The sequence below is a fragment of the Peromyscus leucopus genome, chromosome 9 (genome assembly GCF_004664715.2).
Source record: "Peromyscus leucopus breed LL Stock chromosome 9, UCI_PerLeu_2.1, whole genome shotgun sequence".
NCBI classification, from domain to species: Eukaryota; Metazoa; Chordata; class Mammalia; order Rodentia; family Cricetidae; genus Peromyscus; species Peromyscus leucopus.
Genome location: NC_051070.1, coordinates 89,477,437 through 89,491,584, shown reverse-complemented (window position 1 = coordinate 89,491,584; position 14,148 = coordinate 89,477,437). Strand labels below are relative to the sequence as shown.

General features: G+C 48.0%; 1 protein-coding gene across 2 annotated transcripts in view; it reads right to left on the bottom strand.

Annotated features, from left to right (window-relative positions):
* Positions 1 to 14,148, bottom strand: part of Ptprg (protein tyrosine phosphatase receptor type G) — a 695,461-nt gene that overhangs the window by 268,232 nt on the left and 413,081 nt on the right. The gene's annotated exons all lie outside the window — the stretch shown is intronic.

Below are 14,148 nucleotides of genomic sequence, written 5' to 3'. Positions count from 1 at the left end.
AAACACACCCAGTGTACTTTCTGAGAAATTTTTAAGAATATAATCAATTGCTACTAACTATAACCACTGTGCTCTGCTCTAGACCTAAATATTCTGCTCTTCCACCAGGAGACACCAGATTCTCCAGAGGGACTGAGCTCAGGACTGGCCCATGCCATCAGCATGGGAATTGTGTGACAAGTTGTAACCAGATTCTTCAGTACGGTCTGCTTCTCTAGGTCCTCTTTCCACTAAGGCTGCTGGTTTTGTTTGCTTTGTGCTGCTGTGACAATAACATTCTGATCAAAAACAACGTGTGATGGAAAGGGCTTATTTTATCTTACAGGTTACAGTCAATTATTGAGGGGTGCCAAGGCAGGAACTTGAAACAGAAACCATGGAAGAATGCTTAGTGGCATACTTCCAGGCTCACATTTAGCTATACCATCTCTATACAGCCCAGACCTACCTGCCTAGGGATGGCACTGCCCACAGTGGGCTGGAATTTTCTGTATCAATTAGCAATCAAGAAAATACCCCGCTGGCACATCTACAGGCCACTCTAACGGAGAGTTTCTCAACTGAGCATTTTTCTTTCCAGGTGTGTCAAGCTGACAAATAAGATTAGTTATCACAGATGCATAAGACAAAGTTGCTTTGTTCTAAGAGAATCTGTTCAAATCCGTTAAGATGCCCAGCACAGTCTATTCTGATAATTCCCTCAAGAAATGAGGCAAGCTCACTTGCCATCAGAAATAAAACCACTGTGCCTATTGATTTAACACTTGCTATACTTGATCCATATCCTCACTCATAACAAATCTGGGCCCTCCTTTCCAGGGAAATGTCATATTCTAGACTGCCCACACTATGTTCTAATACAGTTGATCATCATGAACCTATACTCTGTATACCACAGAAATGCTACTGGTGAGTTCCACTAAGGCATTCCATAAACAACTGCAACACACTATAACTACAGTCTCAGTTTTTTCCTTTTAGAATAGTTTATCATAGGCATAGATATCTCTCCACCAATGGTAAAAGTTCTGATACTTTTGAGATTGACTTGGTGACCTTAGACTATTCAGGGACTGGCCTACTAGAAAGAAAGCAGTGTGGGTTCCATCATTTGAATTCAGCCCTTATTCTTATCGTCAGAGTCTAGTAACTCTGGAAATATTGTCTGACTGCGGTGGAAAGGAACAGCATTCCCATGAAAGACAGGAGAAACCAAAAAACACTAGTGTATTTGCCGTCATTTATCAGTAATGAGAAATGGGCAGAGCAAAGGTGCACTAACTCAACGCCTTAGTTCATCTCAAATGCCAACTAGATGAGATCTAGAATCCGGGCACTTTATCTTGATTACGTTAATTGAAGTGGGAAAACCTGCTCACTGTGGGTGGCACCATTCCCTGTTCTGGGACCTTATGAGAAGGAGAAAGTGAGCTGCGCACAAGCATTCCCTGCCCGCTGCTTTCTGATCATCTTTTTGTCTGCTGCCACCGTGACCTCCCTGTGATGATGAACTGCACTTAGGAATCGTGAACCGAGATAAACCATTTCTCTCCTAACCTGATTCTGTCAGGACCCTGTATCATAGCAGCAGGAAGAGTGAATAAGACACCCCGATTTTAGGGTTTTTCTTTCCTACTTCCTTCTTTTTCTTTTTGAGGCAGGTGTCTTAGTTAGGATTACTATTGTTGTGATGAAACGCCATACCCAGAAGCAACTTGGGGAAAAAGGGTTTACTGCTCTTACATGTCCACATTACAGTTCATCACTGACAGCAGTCAGCAGGAACGCCCTCCTCTCAGATGAGTTCAGCTTGCCTCAAGTTGGCATGCCTCAAATTCCAATGCTCTTACCTTTGCCAACCAACACGAGCCTTCCACAGTCAGATCAAGTTCGGTTTACAAGGTAACAATGCCTGCTTCCTTTTGCTGTAAATCATGAGGACTACTGACTTCACTTCTCTTAGTTTTCACAAGCTTAAAGCTTACACGGATTGTGGGTTTTGATGATTTACATGTCCAAGGGGCCTGGTTCGAAGTGAATCTGTAGGAAGGGATGGCCTGGGAGCACACGGGGTGGAGCTAAGCACAGGGAACTGTAGCCTCCTAGCCCTTCCAGTGAGGGTATCTTCTGGGAAAAGCAGGGTGCCCTTTGCATGGCTTCTGCCTTAGTGTCTAAAGAAACTGCTAATCTCAATCTACAAGTCCCACAGGCACACACTGTAATTCTACAACAGTAATTGCTCATGTACATATTAACAGCTCTCATGAATCTGAACCTCACTGACTAATTGGAACAATCTGTCTTGACGCATAGATGTGATGGCTGTTAATAGAAGAGCCATCCTCTGGAAGAACGGGCCTCAAAAAGAGCATTTCCTGGGCTGCAGGACCAACCCCCAACCTCGACGCAGGAGGCAAGCAGATGAATGTGTTTACATGGGAATAACTCATTCATTTGAGGGTTTCTCATCCTTCATATAAAGAAGCATTGAGGGAAGATTTGCTTCTTCAAACATCTTTTAAATGAATAAATTAAAAGTTTCCACTCTCCGAAATTAGTGTTTTGGTTTGCAAACCAGTGCGCCCACAAGAAGAGGCTACATTAAGGAAATGTCATTTTCTTAGCACTATTACTGCCCATCCTGCTATGGGATTGTATTCCTTAGCTGGTGCCAAGATTCAGCAAAACAGACAGACCCCTTGCGCCCCAAAGCATACATGCAGCCGTGCAGACAGTGGGTGGAGTTAATAAACAAGTAAACAAATCAATAAGTAATTTCAGAAAGTGATGGGCACTGCGGAGAAAATGAAAGCATGGAACAGCAAGGAAAGTGACAGGCCTGAGAGAGGAGAGGGCGGACGACGCTGTGCGGGTTGGGGTGCGGGTGGGGGTGCGGGCACAGTGGGGGTGGGGGTGCGGGGGGGTACAGTGGGGGTACGGGCACAGTGGGGGTGGGGATGTGGGTGGGGGTAGTGTGGGGGTGCGGGTGGGGATATGGGTACAGCAGGGGTGCAGGTGTGGGTGCGGGTGGAGGTGGGGGTGCGGGCACAGTGGGGGTGGGGGTGCGGGTGGGGGCACAGTGGGGGTGCGGGTGGGGATATGGGTACAGCGGGGGGGCGGGTGTGGGTGTGGGTGTGGGTGTGGGTGGGGGTGCGGGTGGGGGCACAGTGGGGATGCGTGTGGGGATATGGGTACAGTGGGGGTGCGGGTGTGGGTGCGGGTGGGGGTACAGTGGGGGTGCGGGTGGGGATATGGGCACAGCGGGGGTGCGGGTGTGGGTTTGGGTGGGGATGGGGGTGCGGGTGTGGGTGGGGATGGGGGTGCGGGTGGGGGTGTGAGTGGGGGTGGGGATGGGGGTGCGGGTGTGGGTGGGGATGGGGGTGCGGGTGGGGATGGGGGTGCGGGTGTGGGTGAGGGTGTGGGTGTGGGTGTGGGTGCGGGTGGGGGTGGGGGTGCGGGTGCGGGTAGCGGTGTGGGTGGGGGGTGCAGGTGTGGGTGCGGGTGTGGGTGGGGTGGGGGTGCGGGTAGCGGTGGGGGTGGGGATGGGGTACGGGTGGGGGTACGGGTGGGGATGGGGGTGTGAGTGGGGATGGGGGTGGGGATGGGGGTGCGGGTGTGGGTGGGGATGGGGGTGTGGGTGTGGGTGCGGGTGAGGATGGGGGTGGGGGTGCGGGTGGGGGTGGGGGTGTGGGTGCGAGTGGGGATGGGGGTGCGGATAGGGGTGCGGGTGGGGGTGGGGATGGGGGTGCGGGTGGGTGGGGGTGCGGGTAGGGGTGGGGGTGGGGGTGCGGGTGGGGGTGGGGGTGTGGGTGTGAGTGGGGATGGGGGTGCGGATAGGGGTGCGGGTGGGGGTGGGGATGGGGGTGCGGGTGCAGGTAGGGGTGGGGGTGCGGGTAGGGGTGGGGGTGGGGTGCGGGTGGGTGGGGGTGCGGGTAGGGGTGGGGGTGGGGGTGCGGGTGGGTGGGGGTGCGGGTAGGGGTGGGGGTGGGGGTGCGGGTGGGTGGGGGTGCGGGTGGGTGTGGGTGTGAGTGGGGGTCAGGCCAGGAAGGAGCAACACAGCAGGCAGAGAGCGCTTTGGAATCAGAAAAATAACAGCGAAAGCAGAGTGAAGAGACACTCAAGAGGGCAGAGGGGAAGAGGCGTCGGATCAAGCAGGATCTGGAAAGTAAGGGAGGATTTTTGGATTTATTTAAGATGTAGCTGGAAACTAATAGGAAGTTTTAAAGCAAAGGAGAAATGTGGTGCGGTTCCAGGATTTAAAACAAGGCCTTTGTGGAAAGGGAAGGCAGTTCAGTCAGGAAAAGGCTTCTGCAGACTCCTCAAGAGCCTGGGTCCCGCCGAGAACCTAAGGGAAAGGCTAGCAGAGGTGGCTCACCTCCGAATTCCAGCACACCCGAGCAGAAACAGCCAGGCAACCCAGTGCAATGGGCAAGCCAGTCCAAGCAGGAAACCTTGTTTCAAAAAACAAACGTGTTTGCTAGGAGTGTTGATGTATACCTTTAATCCAGCACTTGGGTGACAGAGGCAGGAGGATCTCTATGAGCTTGGTCTACTTAGTGAATTCCACACAAGTCTGAGCTACATAGTAAGACTGTCTCAAAAACAGAAAAAGGTTGATCTCCAGCATCCATATGTAACTATAAATATGTGCACATATATATGCACACCTACCCATACAAAAGGAAAAGAATAAAAATAAATCTTTAAAAAAAAAAAAAAGAAACAGACGGATTGAAGGTGAGCAATAATGATGTGAATTCAAGTTGTTCCTTAGTTGGTGTTTTGTTCCAAGACGGCACTGTAGGTGGAACAGGCATTTGCTACATCTAAGAGGCCAAACATTCTGCTTCCCTACCTGACTTCCCAAGTGCAGAGCAGGGGCTGTTTGCATGGCCTGGATGCTGTGGTCCATCCAGGAAGACTGGATGCATCAGGAGCTGCCCAAGGGCCAGACTTAGACTTGTAGCTTGCTTTATGCTAAATGCCTATCATTCTCACACCCTCCTGGACTAAAAGGTTTAAATCAACTCACCCTAAATTAGGTGCTGCCTACCTTGAAAACATGCTTCAGAATAAGCCAGGGCCACACAGTCCACATCTATCAATTCAAATCCACCCTGAGAAGGGGACTTCTTTTATTAGTACTAGGTTTAATAGTCACTTCTCTGAGCTCTGCTGCTCTTCAGCATATAACATTTACTATGGAATGAAACCAGAATGTGAATACTTTATCATCAGACATTTTAAAGGTTTTTTCCCCCTTAAAAGACCTGATGGCTATATTGGATAGTTATTCATGATTTTCTCCTCAAATTGTTCCTATTAAAAAAAAAAGTCAAGAAATACAAACGTTATCATCCAAGTGAGCACTGATCCTGTCTCCCTGAGGTGGGTGGGTGTGTTCTCAATACAGCCAGAAGTGCTGTTCTCAATACCCTACCTCTGCTCCAAGCAGTCACGTCTGGAAGTAAACCTCATCTCCTCACAGAACCCTGCGCTCCTCCTTTCCAGTGCAGCCAGGAACTCCTTCTAATCTGGCATCCAGTAGCGCGGCTGCCCTCGCTGAGGAGAACTTACCTACAGCTTCACATCTCTCCTGTGCCACCAGGCCTTGGGATGGCACCCGTGTCCCCTGCCCTGCCCTTTCTTACCCTCTTCCTGGTGTGCTAGACTGAAGCTGTGCCACAATTATTCTAGGCACACTCCAGTCTTAGGACCTCAGCACCCAGTGAAGTAAAAATTCCCAAGACTGGGATGCTAAAGAGATGGATGCAGCTTCCAAATGAACCACTGCCCCCCACAGTTAAGAACAGAAGAGGGATGCAAGGCATCTATCCACTCAAGCCTTCCACACAGAGACAGGGAGGCTCCCTTCTGAAGGCCAGGAACCATTTTCCCAAAAGGTTTTCACCCCTACACCATAGGACATGAAAATACTCAGGACCCTAGGGGCAAATGCATTTGGTAGGTCCTCAGTTAAATGGTTAAAGGAAAACCAAGCAGGTTTCTGAGCTGGACTAGTTTAGATGTCCCACACATTTGCTGCTCATTAAGCTATTAACAGAAGGAGACATTTTGCAGAGTTTTGTAAATATACCAGACTAAAGCTCACTTTTCATAAAAGGTTTAAGACAGCGGTCCAGGGAACATCACATGATTCACACACTGTTATGGTATGCTATGCTTATGCATGGGGCAAAGTGGGACAAAGAAACTAAGTAACAGAGGCAAACACAGAGGCAAAAGCAAGCCGGGGTGGCTGAGGGCTGGAAACTTTGTTTATTCCAAGCCACCCGTGATCTTGGAATGCTAAACACTGACCGAGAACTAGGAAATGTCCAGATGCTGTTCTCCAGTAGGGCTTTAATGGAGACAGTCGGGAATATCAAATGGTAAGCGCTGGGATTTAGGGTCATCTCCACATATTAACCCGAGTTTTAAACCCTATCTCTTAAGACATCATCACACATTCCGGAGAGGAAATTTCTTTTTTACATACAGTTCAGTTTTGCTGAATTTGCCATATATCCCCGTAAATGTTTCCAGAACAGTCTGCACTGCACCCAGTGCCAGGCATACAATCCAGGTCGGGAGCCTGCAGAATGTCCTTCCTGTTCCATTCAGGGCTGCGATGAATTTCCGTGCCAGGGACTGAGTGGAGTAAGAGGAAATAGACTTTCTTTCAAACTTGACTTCTTTCTATTCCCTATAAATCTCTCCGACTGTCCCTTCCCGGGGGCAGTGACACTAAAGAACTGGCTAAAGGCTTTAGATTTAAGATGGCTTGAAGCCTTTCTGCTCAAGTTTTGACAGGGCACAATAAAAGTGGGTGTAGGGGGTGTGAGCGGCATGCCAGTAAATCCTCCGGACTTGAACTCACAATACATGTGATCAGGCTGCCAGAGGCCTCCACATCAGAGCACAAAGGTCTCTCTGGCCAGCTTTATTTGAGTTTTTCAGGTTGGAAAAGGATTCTGAAAAGAACAAGGCTCAAAGCTCTGGGACTAAACATTATGAAAGAAAAAAAGAAGAGAAAAACCAGAAAGCTTATGAAGAAATCAGTTCTGTCATGCCTGCAGTTGAAGTCTGTAATAAAGACAACATACCCCAAAATGAAAGAGAAGAACTATAAATATCTACTGGTATTTTAACATAGTTCATTGTGTAGAGTTAAAGTGTGTACATGAGATTTGAGACAAAGCTAAATGGTTACTACAGAGAAACAAATTAAGTTATCCAATACACCAACAGATACCTGCATTTGTCCTGGTGGTTACAGCAGCCGCAGGGCATTCGTTCAGGAGACACCCTTCTATGCCCTATAATAGCTGGATTGTGGATTAGACCTTTCAACTTGTTCATGCTACAGCGTCTGCTACTTTATGTACTTTGACCTTTTTTGTTCTTCTTAGGAGAGAAAAATGACAAAATATAAAACTCTTGAATGACCTCCACTGGTTTCTGGATGACTCATTACCTAATTCACCACTGTGGCCTAGAACCTGGAAGTCTACATTTCCACTTAGGGGTCATAATGTGCATGTGGCTAGTGGGCACGTGGAATACAGAAGTGGCTTGTCCCAAAGAAGGGTGCTGTTGTGATATGTAAAGAGGAACCAGTGAGGAGGTTCAGCGGGAATGGAACATTCCCGCCAAGCTTGACGACCTGATGTGGGGCCCAGGAACCCACAAAGCAAACTGACTCTATCAAGCTGTCCTCGGACCTCTATACACACACACGCTGTGGCAAAGTGCCCCCGACCAAAGAATAAGGTCTAAAAGATAAACTGAGTTTCAAAAACTTACTATTAAAAACAGAACGCAAGAGAGCTCACTCTTACCTTTCTACAGCTGGTTTTATGTTGGATAATATTAAGGTAACTACTAACATTTTATTAAAATCAATGAAATTGTGATAGCTTTTATAATAAATAGCAATAAAATAATCTGCATAAAACAAACTGTTCAATTTAGATCAAATCACCTACTTCTTTTTATCTCTTTTAATGTAGACTCTAAAAAATCAGAATAGCAATGCACACAGTTCATGTGACATTTGTCCTAAGGTGGTTGAAGTGGTCAGGCTTGGTAACTGCAGCACTGCCCACAGAATCCCCTGTCTACACCACCTGTCCCGCACTGCAGCACTGCCCACAGAATCCCCTGTCTACACCACCCGTCCTGCACTACACCCCCCCCCCCCCGCACTGCAGCACTCCCCACAGAATATCTCCCCCCTCCCCCCGGTCTACACCACCTGTCCAGCTCAGCCATTTAGGAGCAGTTAAAGCCCCTCCACTCTTCTCTTTCCTATCACACAATAAGCAGTAGTTAAGATTCTAACATGACTTCCTGGATGTTTTTTAAAACTGCCCAAAGCAATGTCAAAGAAAAAAAAGCAATGAAATCACTAATCAAATCCAAACAGGCATGGCGTACACTTCACAGACTATAGAGCCTAGACACTAAAACAACAGTTCTCAACCTGTGGGTCAAGCAGGGGTTGCATAGCACATATTGCATATCAGATATCCTGCATATCAGACATTTATGCTACAATTCATAACAGTAGCAAAATTACAGTTATGAAGTAGCAACAAAATTATTTTATGGTGGTGGTGGGGGTCACCACAACATGAGGAGCTGTATTAAAGGATCACAGCATTAGGAAGGTTGAGAACTAGTAACAGAGAACATAAACATGGGTCTCTGCAAACCAAACTTCTCACTGGTGCATGAGTTCAGACATTCTGGGATTAAGATGGGTGTGGAACTAACCCTCCCTCCAGCTCCAGATGGAATCAAATCAAGAAACACCTGGAAATTTCTTAGCACACATACTATTCATTACATTGTGTCCACAACAAGACTTGTAATACCCACCACCCAATCCCATTCCCAGTCTTCTCCACGCTGCTGCTTGGACTATGACTCCAATCGAAGCAGGTCTGTTTTTCAAGGTGTGTCATTTCTGTGGTCCTCAGGCTCAGGATGAGTCAGCTCCCAGCATGCCACAGGTGCCGGGCACACAATCCAGGCAGTTAAGGAAGGCTGCTGCTGCTGCAGCGACAACACTGTTTTCCCTCACAAAGCCTGCTCTCGGGCTCTGTAACAACCCGACATTAACTTACCCACTGAGCACACTCCTGCAGAAGACATGCAAAGGAAAGCCCAGCCCAGTGAACACTAGATTTTAAAATAAAGTCTTTATTGCAACGAAGTCAGCATCTAAGTTTCAGGGAAATGCATGGGCATTTGACAGAAGTCACTTCTGCGCAAATAACTAACAGACACCAGGAGAGCACAGAACCAGCTCTCCAGGACCCTCAACTTCCCATACAGAGGCTGGCCATGGGTGGCAAGCATGATAAAGGACTCTGAAGAAAGTTTGCTTCGTTGTGTATAAACAGTGAAGAAAAAGTAAGAGAACATGTCTCAGCCTCCTCTAAGGGAAGTTCTCTCTGGTGACCAATCAAGATGCTATCGAGTCATAAAGACCTTAATTACTAGTTTTGAATAAGGCAAGAGTCCAGTATAATTTTCAAGATAACAGAAATGTCAAAACACCCCTGTGTCCTCTGAAGATATCTGAACAGGATCCCATTTGAAGAAGCCAATCAGAAGAGGGGAAATATCTAAACTTCCATTTTCAAAAGGAAGGTAAATCTGCCACACAGATAAAGGAGAGGGTAATCCTCATATAAGCTGCACCTTCAGATAAGCTTATTGTGTTAGGGGCCAGTGAGGTGGCTCCATGGGTACAGGCACTCGTCCTGGGCAAGCCTGACAACCTAAGATGAAAACTACACAGTGGAAGGAGAAAACCAACTCCTGCAAATTGCCTTCTGACTTCTCCATATACTCTAAACACAAACACACACACACACACACACACACACACACACACCAAATTTTAAAAAGATATTATGTTATGCTAAATAAAACTGAACAGATTTCCCTTTGTGTTATTTATTGTTAAGCTGTATAAAGTAATGGGCTTAACTGTGGCATTTTCATACATACATACATACATACATATATGAGAAGTTTTACTTTTAAAGTGGAGGATGCTTCAAATCCCTTAATACACCAGCATACGACATAAATCTTTAGGAAAACATGCCTTGTGCCTAAATTGATTCTCAGAGGATTGCAGAGAAGAGTGGGCCGAACATTAGAACCATAACCTATCCAGCTGTGAAGGTCAGAGATCAAAGTGGGCCAGATGTCCAGATGCTCTGACCCATAAATGAGCTGTGAGGATGCTGCCATGCATGCAGTGGGTGGAGAGGGTGATGTCATGGGTCAGCGTTGCTCCGACTTAGCAGAAGGAAAGTCGGTATGAATCTCATGAGCCAGAACCCAAGGGTCACGGCAACACAGTCTAGCTAGACAGTGACAGAAGGACTCCCAGGCATAGGCAAGATGTGTTTCATCAAGGGAAAGTCGCTGCTTTGCCTCTGTGTGGGCAGCAGGCTGTGGGCAGACAGGTCCTTCCCGCAGCACAGCTGGGGAATGACAGATAAGAGACCCAAGCGGAATACGGGGGAAGTGGACACCCAATGAAGTCAGCACAGACTGGCCACTTCTTGTTCCCTAGACACTCCTTCATCTTGAATGTTCACAGCATTGTGGAAGAAAAGGATCAGAAGAACACCAAAACACAGAGAGATGGTCAACATGCTGGGTCAGGGCTGCAATAAGACGCTGGAGCTGTACACGGGGCACAAGAACCACAGAATGGTCTTAGACGTTTCTGGGAGACCCAAAGGAATCTTGTTGCTATTTATGTTTTGCAGAAATTTACTTGGTGATGAAACCTGATGTGAGGAGGCATGAAGCTATTTATAGAATGTATATTTCCATTCAATATGAGCATTCTACTTAGGGGCAGGGGCAGCTTCTGTGATGTGGGCACATGTGCAAACACAAGTACACGTGTACACACACACACACACACACACACACACACACACACGAACACATGAACCTTTCCAAAAAAGATTGGAGATTCTAAAACATCTGGCCTCCAGAGTCTGAGATAAGGAATTGCTGCCCTGTACCACATGGTAATATGTACATGGGATGGATTGAGACGAATGTCTTCGCTTCCCCATACCTGCCAAGATGCTCTAACCAGAGCTGAAAGGAACCAGCTGTGAGTCTAGCTGGAAAGGCCATAGACAATCAATTTGGATCATTTAAGCTTATTGAAGACTTCAACTCATAAAGCACCAGTAAGTCTGAGTCAACAACTCCTGCAATCTCTTATTGTAATAAATACGATTTTAATTACCTTAGACAACAAGCATGCAATGAACCTCCACTTTAATGGAGCTCTCAGAGGTTCTGTCTGGAGGTTTCCCTTTGAATTCACAACTTAAATTATTAGTGGAAACGTGATGTGATGCAATTCCTATTTGTGAGTTAGGAATCGTTAGTTACAGGACCAACCGCAGGCCAAAGAAAGAATACGGAAAGGAAGAGAGTAAGAGAAGGTGATTGTTAAGAGAACTGTGGTGGTGTTGACACCAGGAAGCCCAGGAGTCAAGAAAGAACAAGCTGTTCTCACACTGCAGTCTCATTCACTGGAGAATTTTGAATTCCGTCACAGACAACTACACTCTCTCATATAAGCCAAGTCACCTCTGCCTACTAAAATACTCACTGGCCTTATAGACTGTCACCGATCTTAGGACCTTTGCATAGCTCTGCTAACAGCAGGCTCAAATTCATCCCTTTTATCTTTCTAAGCATCATTATCTCTTCCAGGACCCTTTGTCTCTTGGCACCCCCCCCACCCCCACCCCACCCCGCTTCAGGGTCCATCTATTACAGCTGAAAGGACGCAGTCAGCTTTGCAGCTGCTCACTCTCAGCATTAACCCCAGCACACAAGCAACTGGAAGGCAGGTACTGTGGCTTCCTGCTTTACCTGTGGGTCATCAGCATCTGTGAGGCAGGGGATCTCCAGTTAGCAGGGAAGCTGCTGCAGGGCTACAGAGGGCACCTGAGGGTGGGTCTGTCCCCAACAGGACATTGCAGACACTCCCATTTGCTTTTCTAAGTTTAACTACTTGAAAGAAAGAGAGGAGGGAGGGAGGGAGGGAAGACAAGAAAAACAGCTGGTTTTTGAAGATCATTGACTTTGGATTGTATAATGACTTTTTAGTTAACTATTAGATTGGGTGTTTTTAAGTACAGCTACTATGAGACTAAATCCAGGATTTCAGTCAGGAAAATGGAGACAGTTCTAAACTGTGGGTGCCTAAAAAGCCACAGATAACCCCAAAGAACTCCTGGGAAGGAGCCAAATCTACAAGGCTGGTTTTGTGGCCATGTCCCCTCAGGGGATGGGGCCAGGTTCTGGGGGACAGATGCTGGAATTTCAGGCTGAGGGTGGAAGCCTAAAGGAGGTGCTGAAATCCCCAGGGTTGTGCTGCATCTCCAGAGGCCAGGACACGGCTTCTGCAGCCAACACAGGAACCCAGCCCTCGGTATTCAGAGGTGTCCACGGTGATGCCACTCGGATGAGGGGTGGCTCCATTCCACTGATGCATGCTGGTTTTGTTCTGATGGCTCACCTGTGTGACAGTGGTGACATCTGTGGGCTGTCACACACACCGGCACATTACCAGCATACTGTCTTCAATCAACTAGAAACCAGTAGCATGCAGTGCCAACAGTGAGGACGGCCACACTGTCCGGAGATGGTGACTGGTGCTGCCTGGCAGGAGTCCCAGCAGTGGGGACGGCCCCATTCCACCCATCTCGGAGGTGTAGTCTTCAACACTGCCTCCTTGTAACAACAGTGGCAGAAACAAAGGCACTCTAAAGAAGCAGCGGGCCACTCCACTCCCTTTGGTTACCAGATTTTCAGAACAATGCCCCCCCCCCCCCCCCCCCCCCCCCCCCCCCCCCCCCCCCCCCCCCCGTGCTGGAATTTCCTCAGGATCTACGTGCTAGGAGAAGACAGACAGCAAACCAGAGCTGGCCAGAGAGGGAGTCTATTTCCCAAAAAGAGATTTCTTTGTAGGTGTGTGTGTCTGCAGATACACACCCACACTTGCGGGGGCCAGACAGCCAAAGGCGTCATTGCTCAGGAACTAACCACCTTGTTTTTGGATACAGGGTCTTTCATTGGCTTAGAACTTACCAATTAGTCTAGGCTGGCAGATAAGATCCCCAGGGCTTACCCGACTCTGCCTCCCCTGCACCGGGGTTACAAATGCAGGCCATCACACTGGCTTTTTCACATGGCTCCTGGGAGCAGACTCAGGTTCCAAGCACTATACCAGCTGAGGCATCCTACTACACCTTCCACAGTTGCCTAGCAACAGAGACTGATGCCAGACGGTGGTGGTGAATAGGCCACAGGGAAACCAGGACAGCTTAGTGCCGAGCAGCACTTCATTCCCTCTACATGAGCACAGACCGCATGTCAGAACGCAGTCAATGGGCCTCTCCGTTCTCCTCCCCAGTGTATTGAGTAAAATTTGCTGGACTGGCCCTTTGAGGACAAATGACCACCTTATTAGGGCTGCCAGGGCCCAGGCTCTGACCTTAATAATTCCAATAACACTGAGTCACTTATACATGGCACATAAAAAAAAAATGATACTGGCACCCAGGTGGTGGTGGCACGTGCCTTTAATCCCAACACTTGGGAAGCAGAGTCAGGCAGATCTCTGTGAGGTCAAGACCAGCCTGGTCTCCAGAGTGAGTTCCAGGATAGGCTCCAAAGCTACACAGAGAAACCCCGTCTTAAAAAACCAAAAAATGATACCCCAGATGCAGATCAAATTTTCTAAAATACAAGGAAATTCAAAGAAAGCCTGCACAAATGGCTGAGTGTGTTAACATACCAAAGGGGAGACTGCCCAGCTCCCCCAGCATCACTCAGCACCTGTGACTCCCCCCAGCTCTCCCTGTGACTCCCCCCTGCATCTCTCAGTACCTGTGACCCCCCCAGCTCTCCCTGTGACTCCCCCCTGCATCTCTCAGTACCTGTGACCCCCCCAGCTCTCCCTGCATCACTCAGTCAGTACCTGTGACTCCCCAGCTCTCCCTGCATCACTCAGTCAGTACCTGTGACTCCCCCAGCTCTCCCTGTGACTCCCCCAGCTCTCCCTGCATCACTCAGCACCTG